Source organism: Budorcas taxicolor, chromosome 4, assembly GCF_023091745.1.
Source record: "Budorcas taxicolor isolate Tak-1 chromosome 4, Takin1.1, whole genome shotgun sequence".
Classification (NCBI taxonomy): Eukaryota; Metazoa; Chordata; class Mammalia; order Artiodactyla; family Bovidae; genus Budorcas; species Budorcas taxicolor.
Genome location: NC_068913.1, coordinates 105,300,120 through 105,314,487, shown reverse-complemented (window position 1 = coordinate 105,314,487; position 14,368 = coordinate 105,300,120). Strand labels below are relative to the sequence as shown.

The 14,368-nt window shown below is 44.9% G+C and overlaps 1 protein-coding gene across 9 annotated transcripts in view; it reads left to right on the top strand.

Moving 5' to 3' along the window:
• SLC37A3 (solute carrier family 37 member 3) overlaps nt 1-14,368 on the top strand; it is a 172,130-nt gene that overhangs the window by 95,892 nt on the left and 61,870 nt on the right. The window contains exon 16 of one of the 9 annotated variants that reach the window (XM_052638518.1): nt 5,613-5,766. The exons of the other annotated variants lie outside the window; for them this stretch is intronic. The gene's annotated coding sequence lies outside the window, so the exon portion shown is untranslated. Of the gene's footprint in view, nt 1-5,612; nt 5,767-14,368 lie in introns of those variants that run through there. 9 annotated transcript variants of the gene reach the window in all.

Below are 14,368 nucleotides of genomic sequence, written 5' to 3'. Positions count from 1 at the left end.
CAGGATGTCTGGCTGTAGGTAGGTGATCACACCATCATGGTTATCTGGGTCATGAAGATCTTTTTGTATAGTTCTTCTATGTATTCTTGCCACCTCTTCTTATTATCTTCTGCTTCTATTAGGTCCCTACCATTTCTGTCCTTTATTGTGCTCATCTTTGGTGGAAAGTTCTCTTGGTATCTCTGATTTTCTTGAAGAGATCTCTAGTCTTTCCCATTCTGTTGTTTTCCTCTATTTCTTTGCATTGATCACTGAGGAAAGCTTTCGTATCTCTCCTTGCTGTTCTTTGGAACTCTGCATTCAGATGGGTATATCGTTCCTTTTCTCCTCTGCCTTTCACTTCTCTTGTTTTCATAGCTATTTGTAAGGCCTCCTCAGACAACTCTTTTGCCTTTTTTCATTTCTTCTTGGGGATGGTCTTGATCCATGTCTCCTGTACAATGTCATGAACCTCTGTCCATAGTTCTTCAGGTACTCTGTCTATCAGAGCTAATCCCTTGAATCTATTTGTTACTTCCACTATATAACCGTAAAGGATTTTATTTAAGTTATACCTGAATGGTCTAGTGGTTTTCCCTACTTGCTTCAATTTAAGTCTGAATTTGGCGGTAAGAAGTTCATGGTCTGAGCCATAGGCAGCTCCCGGTCTTGTTTTTGCTAAGTGTATAGAGCTTATCCATCTTTGGCTTCAAAGGATATAATCCGTCTGATTTCGGTATTGACCATCTGGTGATGTCCATGTGTAGAGTCTTCTCTTGTGTTGTTGGAAGAGGGTGTTTGCTATGACCAGTGCATTCTCTTGGCAAAACTCTGTTAGCCTTTGCCCTGCTTCATTCTGTACTCCAAGGCCAAATTTGCCTGTTACTCCATGTAACTCTTGACTTCCTATTTTGCATTCCAGTCCCCTATAATGAAAAGGACATCTTTTTTTGAGTGCTAGTTCTAGAGGGTCTTGTAGGTCTTCATAGAACTGTTCAACTTCAGCTTCTTCAGTGTTACTGGTCGGGACATAGACTTGGATTACTGGGACATTGAATGATTTGCCGTGAAAACAAACAGAGATCGTTCTGTCGTTTTTGAGATTGCATCCAAATACTGCATTTCAGACTCTTTTGTTTACTGTGATGGCTACTCCATTTCTTCTAAGGGATTCTTGCCCACAGAAATAGATATAATGGTCATCTGAGTTAAATTCACCCATTGGAGTCCATTTTAGTTCACTGATTCCTAAAATGTCGATGTTCACTCTTAACATCTCCTGATTGAACACTGCCAATTTGCCTTGATTCATGGACCTAACATTCCAGGTTCCTATGCAATATTGCCTTTTACAGCATCGGACTTTACTTCCATCACAAGTCATAACCACAACTGGGTGTTGTTTTTGCTTTGGCTCCGTCTCTTCATTCTTTCTGGAGTTGTTTCTCCACTGATCTCCAGTAGCATATTGGGTACCTACTGACCTGGGGAGTTCACCTCACAGCGTCCTATCTTTTTGCCTTTTCATACTGTTCATGGGGTTCTCAAGGCAAGAATACCGAAGTGGATTGCCATTCCCTCCTCCAGTGGACCACGTTTTGTCAGAACTCTCCACGGTGACCTGCCCATCTTGGGTGGCCCTATATGACATGGCTCCTAGTTTCATTGAGTGGCCTACTGCATGGTTGGGGCACTGAGTATAGAAGTGCAGGCATGGGACCTTTTGAAGGAGGTCACCATTATCTTCATTACTTCCACCATAGTTTGGCCTCAGGTCAAGCAACAGGGAGGGAACACAGCCCTGCCTGTCATCAGAAAATGGGATTAAAGATTTACTGAGAATGGCCATGCCCTTCAGAACAAGACCCAGTTTCCCCCTCAGTCAGTCTCTCCCATCAGGAAGCTTCCATAAGTCTCTTATCCTTATCCATCAGAGGGCAGACAGAATGAAAACCACAATCACAGAAAACTAATGAAACTGATCACATGGACCACAGCCTTGTCTAACTCAAGGAAACTATGAACCATGAAGAGTACAGTAGTAAACAAAACCAAGAGGGAGAAAAAGAGAATAAACAAACAGCTTGTATAATGTCTGGTGGTGAGAGGTGCTGTGATAACTAGTTCAGTTCAGTTCAGTTCAGTTCAGTCGCTCAGTCGTGTCCGACTCTTTTAGATCCCAAGAGTCTTTTCGACTCTTTTCGCAGCATGCCAGGCCTCCCTGTCCATCACCAACTCCTGGAGTTCACTCAGACTCGCGTCCATCGAGTCAGTGATGCCATCCAGCCATCTCATCCTTGGTCGTCCCCTTCTTCTCCTGCCCCCAATCCCTCCCAGCTTACGCAGGGTCAATCTTTCTGATGACTATTGCTGGGGAAGAAAATGGCCCCGACACTCAGTGGCCTGAAACAATTTCGTAGTCTCTCTCATGGTTCTTTGGTGGTCTGGGCCCATCAGGGTGGTCTCACTGGAGGTCTTGCATGGGGTGCAGCCAGATATTGGACTAGCCTCGAGTCATCTGGAGGACCAGCTGGGTTGGGCATCGAGGTACCTCGCTCGTTTGGCTGCCATGGATGTTGACCGCTAGCTGGGAGTTTGGCCAGGCTGCCGCCCAGCACATCTCCAGGTGGCCTCTCCATGTGGCCCAGGCTTCTCAGCCTGGCAGCTTGGCTCCTGGAGGAGCGCTCCAGGAGTAAGTGTTCCGTGAAACAGGAAGCAGAGGCAGCCAGGGCAATGAAGTGCCTGGGGCTGGATCAGCATCCCTTCTGCTGTATTCTGTTGGTTAGAGCAGTGACGGGGATCCTAGATTCAAGGGGTGGGAGAAAGAACACGGGATGGAAGAGATTGTTGCAGCATCTTTGGAAAACACCATCCACACAGCAAGGGGAGAGTGAAGGACGGGCAAGTGGGGAAGAGAGGCACATGCCCTCCCTGAGCCTGCTTGGAGCACAGGCCTGAGGGGAGCGAGGATGTCTGCAGAAGACTGTTCTAGAGGGAGGATGAAAGTACAGAGACCCAGAGGTGGGAGCTTAGGTGTGTTGTTCGGCCTGGTGAGGAACAGCTGAGTGTGGTGGGAAGGAGCTATGAGGCCAGCACTTGCTAGACTCAAGCGATGTCTTACTTGTAAACCCCAATAGTTCACAGAGGCCCGAATGCTTTTAAAGTTTGGGCTCTTTGCTGCTGCCCTGGCTGATAACTCCACTCTCACCTGCCCTGAGCTGCTTGCTTTCCCCATAGTGCCCACACTGGTGCTCTTGCCAGCAGGTGTGCCCACTTCTGCTTGATCTCCATCTTCCGCACCATCGGATTATCTGGAGCCATGACTGACCCCAGCTGAGCTCTGGACTCTTCTGGCTTTCCCACTGAAGAGTGATCTGTCTGATTAGCCACCTAAAGACCTGCAGGGAGAGGTTGCATGTGGGTAAGGGTGTGAATTTGAGAGTCCACCTGCCTGGGTTTAGATCTGGCTCCGCTACCCACTCACAGGGTTACTTTGGACAAGTAGCTTAACCTCCCTGTCCTTTTGATCCTTCAATAGAAGCCCTTTACTGCATCATTCAAATTAGAATTAGGTCTTAAGAATCATCCACCGTCTAGTTATTTCCAACTGTTAGATCTCCATCTGTCTGCTGAAATGTTCAATTTTCAGAGACTGAGATACCAACCCAAAGTGTCCTGGTATCCTTTTAACTGTTGTGAAAGGAACAAGCTAAAGTTGCTACAAGGCCGTCTTTACCTTTAAGAATTAACTCCTCTTTCTGGGCTTGAGACACTGAACAAGCAATTCCTGGTTCAAATACTTTTAAGCACTGCTGACATTTTTCTCATCCAAGAATTTCCAGATTTCAGCCAGAGACCCGGCCTCCTAAATGACAACAGTGATGGGGATGTGCACACACACCTCTTCTTGAAACAGAAGCCAGGCTTACACACTCCATTACATTCTATACATGGCAACACAATGCAAACCATGGCTGCTTTCCTTCCTATTTCTTCCCAAAGCCTCTTCTTTTACTTTCTAAGGAGGCAGAGTTCTACACGGATATGACTGAAGTCCCTCTGCAGCCTCCTCTGGGGCCCTTTGTAACACCTGTGTATCCCTTCCAAGTGATGTCTACATTTTCTGGATTGTCAACTGCCTGTTGCTAAAAATGGTTTTCATTCTTACAGTAGAGGCAGCAAAGAGAGACCTCGTCCCTGTGCTCTTGTTTCTGCATCTGTACAATGGGCTGTACTGGACTTCCCGTGGTGGGTCAGACAGTAAAGCATCTGCCTGCAACTCAGGAGCTCCAAGTTCAATCCCTGGGTCGGGAAGATCCCCTGGAGAAGGGAATGGCTACCAGCTCCGGTATTCTTGCCTGGAGAATTCCATGAACAGAGGAGCCTGGCAGGTCACAGCTCATGGGGTCACAAAGAGTTGGACACAACTGAGCCACTAAGCACAGCACAGCACATACTGATTAACAAGCTGTGATAGTTTCAGGTAGACAGCAAAGGAACTCAGGCATACATATACATGTATCCCTTCCCCACCAAACTCCCCTCCCATCCAGGCTGCCACATAGCATTGAGCAGGGTTCCCTGTGCTATACAGTAGGTCCTCGTTGGTTATCCATTTTAAATATAGCAGTGTGTACGTGTCTATCCCAAACTCCCTAGATCTTCTTTCCACCCATCCTTCCCCCTGGTAACTATAAGTTCATTCTTGAAGCCTGTGAGTCTGTTTCTGTTTTATAAATACGTCTGTTTGCATCATTTCTTTAGATTCACACGATACTCCCCTTTCTCTGTCTGACTTTACTTAGTGTGATGGGCCCTAGGCCCAGCCAGTGTTGCTGCAAATGGCATTATCTCAGTCTTTGTTCTGGCTGAACAGTACTCCATTGTCTGTGTGTACCACATCTTCTCTATCCATTCCTCCGTCGATGGATTTATGTTGCTTCCATGAAATGACTGGTGTCTTTATTATTTTTTTCCTTTTTAAAAAATTTTATTTAAATTGGAGGATAATTTACAAATTTACAATATTGTATTGGTTTTGCCATACATCAACATGAATCTGCCACAGGTATATACATGTTCCCCATCCTGAACCCCTCTCCCACCTCCCTCCCCGTACTATCCCTCTGGGTCATCCCAGTGCACCAGCCCCGAGCATCCTGTATCATGCATTGCACCTGGACTGGCGATTCATTTCATATATGATATTATACATGTTTCAATGCCATTCTCCCAAATCAACCCACCCTCTCCCTCTCCGACAGAGTCCAAAAGACTGTTCTATACATCTGTGTCTCTTTTGCTGTCTCACATACAGGGTCATCATTACCATCTTTCTAAATTCTATATATATGTGTTAGTATACTATATTGGTGTTTTTCTTTCTGGCTTACTTCACTCTGTATAATCGGCTCCAGTTTCATCCACCTCATTAGAACTGATGGAAATGTATTCTTTTTAATGGCTGAGTAATACTCCATTGTGTATATGTACCACAGCTTTCTTATCCATTCATCTGCTGATGGACATCTAGGTTGCTTCCATGTCCTGGCTATTATAAACAGTGCTGCGATGAACATTGGGGTACACGTGTCTCTTTCAATTCTGGTTTCCTCGGTGTGTATGCCCAGCAGCTGGTGTCTTTATAAGAGAAAGGAGAAGGAAAGAGGCCAGTAACAATGGAAGCAGAGATGGGAGTAATGCAGGAACAAACCAAGGAGTGCCAAGCATTGCTGGGAGCCTCCAGAAGCCAGAAAAATCAAAGACTTCCCTCAGGAACCGTCAGACACCCTGACTGCAGACTTGTAGCCCCCAGAGCTGGAACTGAGTAAATCCGCCTTGTTTTAAGCCACTTGGGTGATGATAATTTGTTACAGCACCCATGGGAAACTAACACAATCCCCAAAGCTTTGCTAATGTGATATTTCTTCACCTGGGTTATGAGCACTAAGGGGTTGGCTTTAGGATTGTTTTTAAACCATACATATATGATTTCACATTAACAGAAATAAAAATAAGTAACAGCAGAAAAGGAATATCCAGCAAGGGTCTGGGCTTTGAAGATGTGTTCAGGTGGAGCATTTTTGGCTATGGGTCTGCTGTGTGCCAAGATCATGGCAGGTCTCTGGGACTTGTCTGGGAGAGGACTCTCTGGGGTTGAACTTGAACATCATAAGTTATGGAATACAGCAAATGGCAGAGGGTGGAAGCTTCTTGTCTTGTCTGTGAACATTTCATGTGATCACAGACCAAACACCATTCCAGGAGGTGCCAACTCAATAAAAAGATGGGATGCGCCTCCTTCCTGGGTGCAGCGGCCAGGTCCCCTCAGAGGAAGGTCATGGACTGGGTAGCGGAAGTGGGGAAGGTCCCTCAGGAAGCTCTGTGGGGGCCTGCCAACCTGCAGCAAATGTGCAGGGAGCAGCCCGAGGTCTTCCTTCTTCACCCTGATGGGGGATGCCTGGGGCACAGCTAAGTGGGAGCCCTGGCCTCCACAAAGAGGGCACAGTCTGAACAGTCGCGCCCTCTCCAAGATGCTCTTTACAACCTGGGGCCACACTTGGCTGTCTGTTGGTGCCCGGTGGAGCTTCCAGGAAGAAGACTTCATCACAGACCAGAAGGAGCCCTTTCCAGAAATTGGATAGAGGAGCCACTGGTAGGAAAGAGCAGCCTTCACCCCAGCTCCCATCCCTGGTGTCAGGGGTTTCTTCCCACACGCCTCCTTCAAAACCCCATTCATTGGCAGGCTTCCCTGGTGGCTCAGTGGCAAAGAATCTGCTTGCCAATGCAGGAGACGTGGGTTTGACCCCTGGGTTGGGAAGATCCCTCATGCTGCCAAGCTACTAAGCTCATGCACCACAACTATTGAGCCTGTGCACCCCATGCTTCACAATAAGAGAAGCCATTGCAATAAGAAGCCTGTGCACTGCAACTAGAGAGTAGTCCCTGCTTACCACGACTGAAGAAACGACCGCACAGCAGTGAAGACCCAGCCCCAAAAACCTCCACTGGCTTCATAAGAACTTTCCCCTAGCAGCCACTCTCTTCCCTTCGCTCAGCCAGAAGTATCAGGGCCGTGGGATTTATTGGTGATTTTTTTTTTTTCTTTGCTTGGTTCCCTGCTTTGTAGTTAAGAGGAGATAGTAGCCATCCCAGAATTCTCAGTAAATGTGTATTATTTGTGCTGGAAAAAATATTGCTAAAGGATGAGAAAGGGAATAATGAACACTTTATAGAATTTTCCTAAACAAGTAGATGCTGGTCCTGAGTGTAAAAAGTGCACTTTGAAAAGTGAAGCGAGATGGGAGAAAGTCACTTTATACCTCTCTTCAAACTGGGTTAAGTTCTGTTTAATAGATATTCTGGGAAAAGAACATCATTCCTTTAAAAGCTGGGCTGCCCTGCAGATGAAGCCAAGTTGTAAAGCTGTTTGGGACATAGAAGGTTAGTAAAGAGACCAGTCCTACAGTCATTGCTAATGACGGATGGGAAGGGTATTTGGAAGTGTTGAAATGCTGGCTGTCAAGGAAACCCATGATTGGAAAAACAACATTGCATGGTTTTTTATATGGCCCACTGGTATCGTGATGCAATGTGATCATTTCCCTGACTTTTTGTTTTTGTCACAAGAAAAGGAAGGAGCGAGGGAATCAGAGAAGTGATCAGATGCCTAATTACCAGTGCTTCTCTCAGATAAATTATAAACAGGCTGTTAAAAAATTCTCCTGCTACAGCAAAGAAACAAAGCAGCCTTTAAACACTTTTGATGTCAACATGCCCTAATTTCAAAAGTGCTAGAGCTATGTATAACCCCAAAGACAATCTCTTTCTTCAAGGAATGATTAAGCAGTGTTTTTTTAAAAAAATAACCCAACTCCCAATTCCTGAGCTTGTGGCAGACATCATTAATCAATCGAGGTAGTTTTGTTTGTTTGTTTTGGTTTGGTTTTTTACCATGGAACCTAAATGCTGCCCTAGAATTCTTCTCAACAATATGTGTCTGCCACTGCTATAAACAGATCAGAATTGGCTTATGAGCTGAACCAACTAAAGAGGCACCTAATCTGATGGTTAAAAGAAAAATATTTGGAGCTAAATCTCAGCTCAGCCACTTAAACTTTCAGATAAGTTTCTTTACCTTCAAAATGCAGATAACAATAGTACCTATCTCACTGGATTTTTTTAGCTATAATTTTATACCCAGCCAATTTGTCAATCAAGAGTGCGTGTAGAACAAAGATATTTTCAGGCTTCAGTAACTTGAAAAATATATTTCTATTAAAGGAATATGCTTTTAAAGTATGAATAAAATCATTAATATAAATGAATGCATAGTAAAATATACATGAATAGCCTCACACATATAAAATGAATGTGTGTTAAATATCATACTTAACTCATTATTAATGAGGGAACCAGTAAGACGTTACAACCAGTTTAAAGAAGTCAAAGAAGCAAATCTATATGGAATTTCAAAAAGGAAATAAATTTACAAACAGATATGAAATTGCCTTTTGTAGGGAGCCTTGTGTGGGATGGGAAGAGGGACGTGCATTATTTATTTGCATATCTCTAGATAAGATTTATTTTGCACTGTTATCAGTTATCTACAATTTACAGAGTTATAAAATAGCTCACAGGCAACGAAAGGCACAGAACCCCCATAGAATCAAAATCAGAAAACTCCAAAGGGATGTGGTCTAAACAATGCATAGTTTTTCACCCAATCACAAAATTATCTGAGTACACTCTCAATTTATTAGGACACTACTAGGGAATGGGTGCACATGTAGGTAGCTTCAGTTGTGTCAGACTCTTTGTGACTCTATGGGCTGTACAGCCCGCCAGGCTCCTCTATCTGTGGGATGCTCCAGGCAAGAATACTGGAGTACGTTGCCATGCCCTCCTCTAGGGAAACCTTCCCAACCCAGGGATCGAACCCATGTCTCTTATGTCTCCTGCATTGGCAGGTGGGTCCTTTACCACTAGCACAACCTGGGAAGCCGCTACTAGAAATGCTCATCAAAAGGAGGGAGTATCCTTGCTCTAGAGCCCAGGTGCCTCAGAGCCTGTGTTACTCAACAAGAGAAGCCACCACAATGAGAAGCCTGTACATTGCAACGAGAGAGTAGCCCCCACTCGCTGCAACTGGAGAAGGCCAATGTGCAGCAGTGAAGACCCAGCACAGCCAAAAAATAAAAAAGATAAAAAGAGGGAGTAAAAAAAATTTTTTAAGGGGGTAGAGAGGGAGAGAGACAGGTGGGATCCTCAACTTAGGGATTAGGGTGTTCATCCCTGGAGGTGTGATGAAGTCCTAGGAGTAACAGTCCTAGGAGCGTTAAGCCGGAGCCTAGCCAGCTCTGGGGGAAGGAGGAAGGAAGCTTCTTGAGAGGCTCTGGGAAAGAAGAAATGGAACTGATGTGCTTGAGCATATGGAAAATATCATGGGAAGGCCTTTGGCAGAGATGTTAGAGCTTTTAGAGATCACTAATGATGAGTCATAGAAAATTAAGCGAATAAAAACACAAGGCCTTCCTTTACCTTAGGTATACTGAAGCCTGCACAAGAATTGAGCTAAGTAATGCTCACTTGGCTCAGCAGTCAATGATACTTGCACAGTCATTGTAATATAAATACTATTTATTCATCCCCAATTCTTTATTCATGTAATAACACTATGTTGGGGTGATGCGGGAGAAGTGATGGATGTACACGTGGGAGAGTTAGATACTCACCTGTCAGAGGCAGTGTAGAATGTCTCAAGGTGACAGATTGAGAAAGAGCCCCAGGGAGCTCACTGGTGGTCCAGTGGTTAGGACTCCATGATTTCACTGCCATGGCCCAGCGTTCAGTCCTTGGTCAGGGAACTCAGAGCCCACATACCACACGGTGCCACCAGAAAGAAAAAAAGTAGCAGTAGAAGCATAATATTCTTAAATATGGAGATAAATATCGGAGGAAGTAGCTAGAAGAGTTTCATTGGCTGCCTCAAGTGTAATAGATCATGGTGGTGAGAAAGCTTAAGGCAGGGGATGGTTGGTTTTCATTAAAAACTTATGTTCATACATACATACACATAGACACACATATATATGACTATGTGTATATAGAAAAAAATGGTTGCACCTAAGAAAAGGTATACATTATTAGCTGCTGGTGAGGTACGGGTAATCTCAAACACTACTAGTGAAGTATAAATTGGCACTGCCTCTTTTGAAAAGCCATCTGGCACAATCTGATGAAATTTTACATGTACATAACCATTCCGTCCAGCAGCCATACTTCTTGGCCTGTATTCTTCAGAGAAACAGTTGCACATGTGCTCAGGGCAGTATGCCCAAGGACATTCCTGGACCATTGTTTATAAGGCAAGAATGACGATGCTATAAAGGTCCAATAAAAGGGGGATGTCAGTACAACAACAGCAAAAACCATAAGTCGTAGTCCTTGAACATGTGAAAAAGATGCTCAAGCTAACTTTGTACATAGCAATTTAAAATACAATGAAGTTCTCGGTGTATTTTTTGCCTACCAATTTGGCAAAATCTGGTAATATTTTGGTGTGTAGGTAAAGCTATGGCAAAACAGGTGGTCTCATGTATGGTAAAGAATCTTAAAAAAAAGAGTGGATATGTGAATACATTTCACTGATTCACTCTGCTGTATACCTGAAACTAACACAACATTGTAAATCAACTATACTACAGTAAAAATTAAAAGGAAAAGATAAACAAACAGGTGGTCCCAAACATTGTCCATGGGAGGACAAGTTGTTTCAATCTCTACAGAGAGCAATATCCATCAAAATTGCAAATGCACCAAAGGATTTTGGCTCAGAAATCCCACTTTTAGTAATCCATCTAACAGATTAAGTACATGAGCTAAATTATATACATATATATAGTACATATTATGTATATATAATACAAAGATAATTGTTGCAGTGTTGTTGACGTAGCAAAAGTTTGGAAACAACCAAGAGGTGGCTGGCTAAATAAATTTCTGCTTATTTATACCACCATCTGAGCTGTGGAGCTAAGATATGGGGGTGGGTTTGGGGAGGACAGGGGTGGAAGGAGGATTTACCTTTATTTCACTGTCTGGCATTTTATCCTATGTTCTAAGACAAAATGCCACACAGTGAGATAAATGTGCCCTGTGCCTCAGTTTCTTCACCTCTGCAAAGGAGATGGTGATTCTAACCTCCTCGGGTTGCTGTAAGGATTACCGTGGGTCAATCCGCATTAAGGCCCTTAGATCAGAGCTTGGTGCAGAGTGAGCGCTATATAAACTTATTGTCCAGGGTGCACATGTAAGTGAGGGAGGTCATCAGGCATGGGAGGGGGACTCTAGCTGTCAAGGTTCAAGTGCCTTGGAGACAGACACTAGGTGATGTCAGAAGAATCAAATCAAATGGGCGTACCTCAGAGATGGATCTTCAGCCAAGACAACCCAGGACCATGGGCAGGGCTGGCAGCCCGTTCCACTGGCATCTCTCCAAGGAGCCAAGGAGTCTTCACACCTGTTTGTGGATCTGGGCTAGGGTGTTTTCAGCATTAATATGCAGCAGTGGAAACTCCTTTTATTTATTTATTTTTATTGAAGTTTAGTTGGTTGACAGTGATTGAGATGTACAGTGAAGTGATTCAGTCATATATTCTCTTTATATATTCTTTTTCAGATTATTTTCCATTATAGGTTATTTCAAGATGATAAGTATAGTTCCCTGTGCTATACAGTAGGTCCTTATTGTTTGTCTTTTTTTTTTTTTTTTTTTTTGACTGAGCACCACTTGACCTTCAGGATCTTAGTTCCCTGACTAGGGATTGAACCCACGTCCCCTGCTGTGGAAGCATGGAGTCCTAACCACTGGACCGCCAGGGAATGCCCCTGTTTATCTTTTTTTTTTTTTTGTATAAATAGTGTGTATCTGTTTATCTCAACTAAGAAGGGAACTTCTTCTTAAGACCCATACTGACCACAGCAGGGGGGAACACCCCGACTAGCTCAGTTCTTCCACCAGACCCATAGATGAAACACTGATATTTAAGGTCAGCAGAGGAAAGAAACAGGAAAGGACCAAAAGGGTGTCACATCCTTTCAAGGAGCTTCTCTGGGAGTCCCTCACACTTCTGCTAACGTTTCATTGGCTAAAACGTAATCAGAAAGCCACATCTCACGGAAAGGGCAGTGGAGAAATGAAGTCCTTGAGCTTGCAGCATCGGCAACTGAATAGAATAAATTCTGCGGGTGATGAAAACGTTCTGGAACTAGACATGGTGATGGTTGGATTACCTTGTGGTTGTACACCTGAAAAGTATGAATGGTGTTACGTGAGCTTTACCACAATTTTTAAAAATTGGACTTCTGTTACTGGAGAATAAGATGAAAATGAATACTGGGGCAGGCACCCAGCAGTTTTACATATTTGTTTATTTTTATTTATTTATTTGGCTGTACGGGGTCTTAGCAGGGCACACAGGATCTTTAGTTGCGGCATGTGGGATCTGATCCCAAGCCTATGTGATGCTCAGTTGCTCAGTCAAGTCTGACTCTTTGCAACCGTATGGACTGTAGCCCACTAGGCTTTTCTGTCCATGGGATTTTCCAAACAAGAATACTGGAGTGGGTTGCCATTTCCTTCTCCAGGGGATCTTCCTGACCCAGGGATCGAACCCATGTCTCCTGTGTCCCTAACTAAGGATAAAACCCTTGGACTGGGAGTGCAGAATCTTAGCCACTGGACCACCAGGAAGTCCCTGTACTTGCTTTTAAATTGCAATCAATTACAATAGGTCTCTCTGGGCTGCGTGGCAGCAGGCACAGGGCAACAGGGCACCATGACTGGACAGCCAGGGTCACGTGCACACCCTGTATTTGGGAACTGGAGTCTAAGAGAAGCTGGGAAGGGGTGCGGGGTAGATATACAACAATCATCTGGCTATTTGTCACTAGGATTTAGTGACCTTAAAGTAGATCCAAAGAGCTCTGTGGTTCCCCTTCCCTATTTTGTGACCAACACTCCCATTGTTTTCCCCAACAGTCAGGCCTAGCCAGGTCTTTGCGTTTGAACTTGACCTGTTGGCTCTTTCTAAGCCACACCCAACTCTGACGATTGCTCTCTTTGAGAACATCAGGGCGAGTTTTGTCCAGGGGGTCTGCATTTCTTCTGCCTGCCCAGAATGAAGGGGGTGGGTCCCCCATGTTCATGAAATGTTACTGGAAAACAAAAGGGGCAAGTATAGACCAGAGGGGATGTGACTCAAAAGTGACTCAGCCACCTCTCCTGTCTTTTGAGTCCTGGAGTCCTGCCCTGGTGCTTGAACTAGAAGGAACAGGGCAGGGAACGAAGAGCAGGGCAGAGAGAGAGTTAAATCTGCCCAGGTCTTTCAACGTGATGAAACCAGGGTGGAGGGGAGGGTCTGCCAAGAACAGGTCAAGCTCAAAACAGGAAGCCCCAAGGTAGTGATAAATGGACACTTCTCTGTAGATTTTATGTGAATCTCAAGGGAGAGTGCTGGAACTGATCTCATTCAATACTTTGTTTTCCAAATCACATTGAAAAGGAAGCAGCTAGGAGCTCTCCAGGTTTGCCAGCAAAGCTAATCTCTCCCAGGTGCTAAGGCAACAGGGAAGCGCAGCAGGAAGCTCCTGCCTAGCGGGCTTGGGGCAGGAAGATGGCCCACCGAGGGGCAGGAGGGAAGCGGCGGTTGTGGGGAGCAGAGCCGGCTCTGCTGCCCTGGCTTCTCACAAGCTCCACAGATGCACTTCCTGGGGTACCTGTAGCTCCCAGTGTTGGTGCGGGCCATGGGGGAGTTGGGACAGAAGAATGGGGGCTTCCGGGTCACCTGGGAGACCCCATGATGGCCTGGTACCCCCTGGGCTGCACACAGAAGCTGGGCTCTTCCGGACCCCCTTTTCCCAAGTCACAGAATTCCTCCCCTCTGCTGGGATCTTCACCTCTGCATCAGGTACTTTCTTCAACTTATCCTGCTCGTGATTGCAGATGTATTTATTTGGTTTGTCTTATTTCACCTTGGCACTTCTCCTCCCTGCCACTGACCCCCACAAACGGCTCAGATTCTTATTCTCCTGGTGTTGAATTTCCAGGCACCAGGGAACCAGCCAGTGGGTCTGTTCTCTACAGACTCAGGAGATAAGTTGGAGGGATCATAGGAAAGAGAAAAGCTTCTAAGAGCAAGGGATTGAGCCTCATCCTACTATATACGTTAATGACTGAGTGTTAAGCCTTTTGAGGGGTAAACTCAGGTTCAAACTGGTAGGAGGCCAATCAAGGAAATAACTCCTTCAGGCAAGGATTGTCCGCTATGTTGATTTCTAGGAGGCACCTACTAAAGCACTTAGTGAAATATGATTTCCAAAACTTATT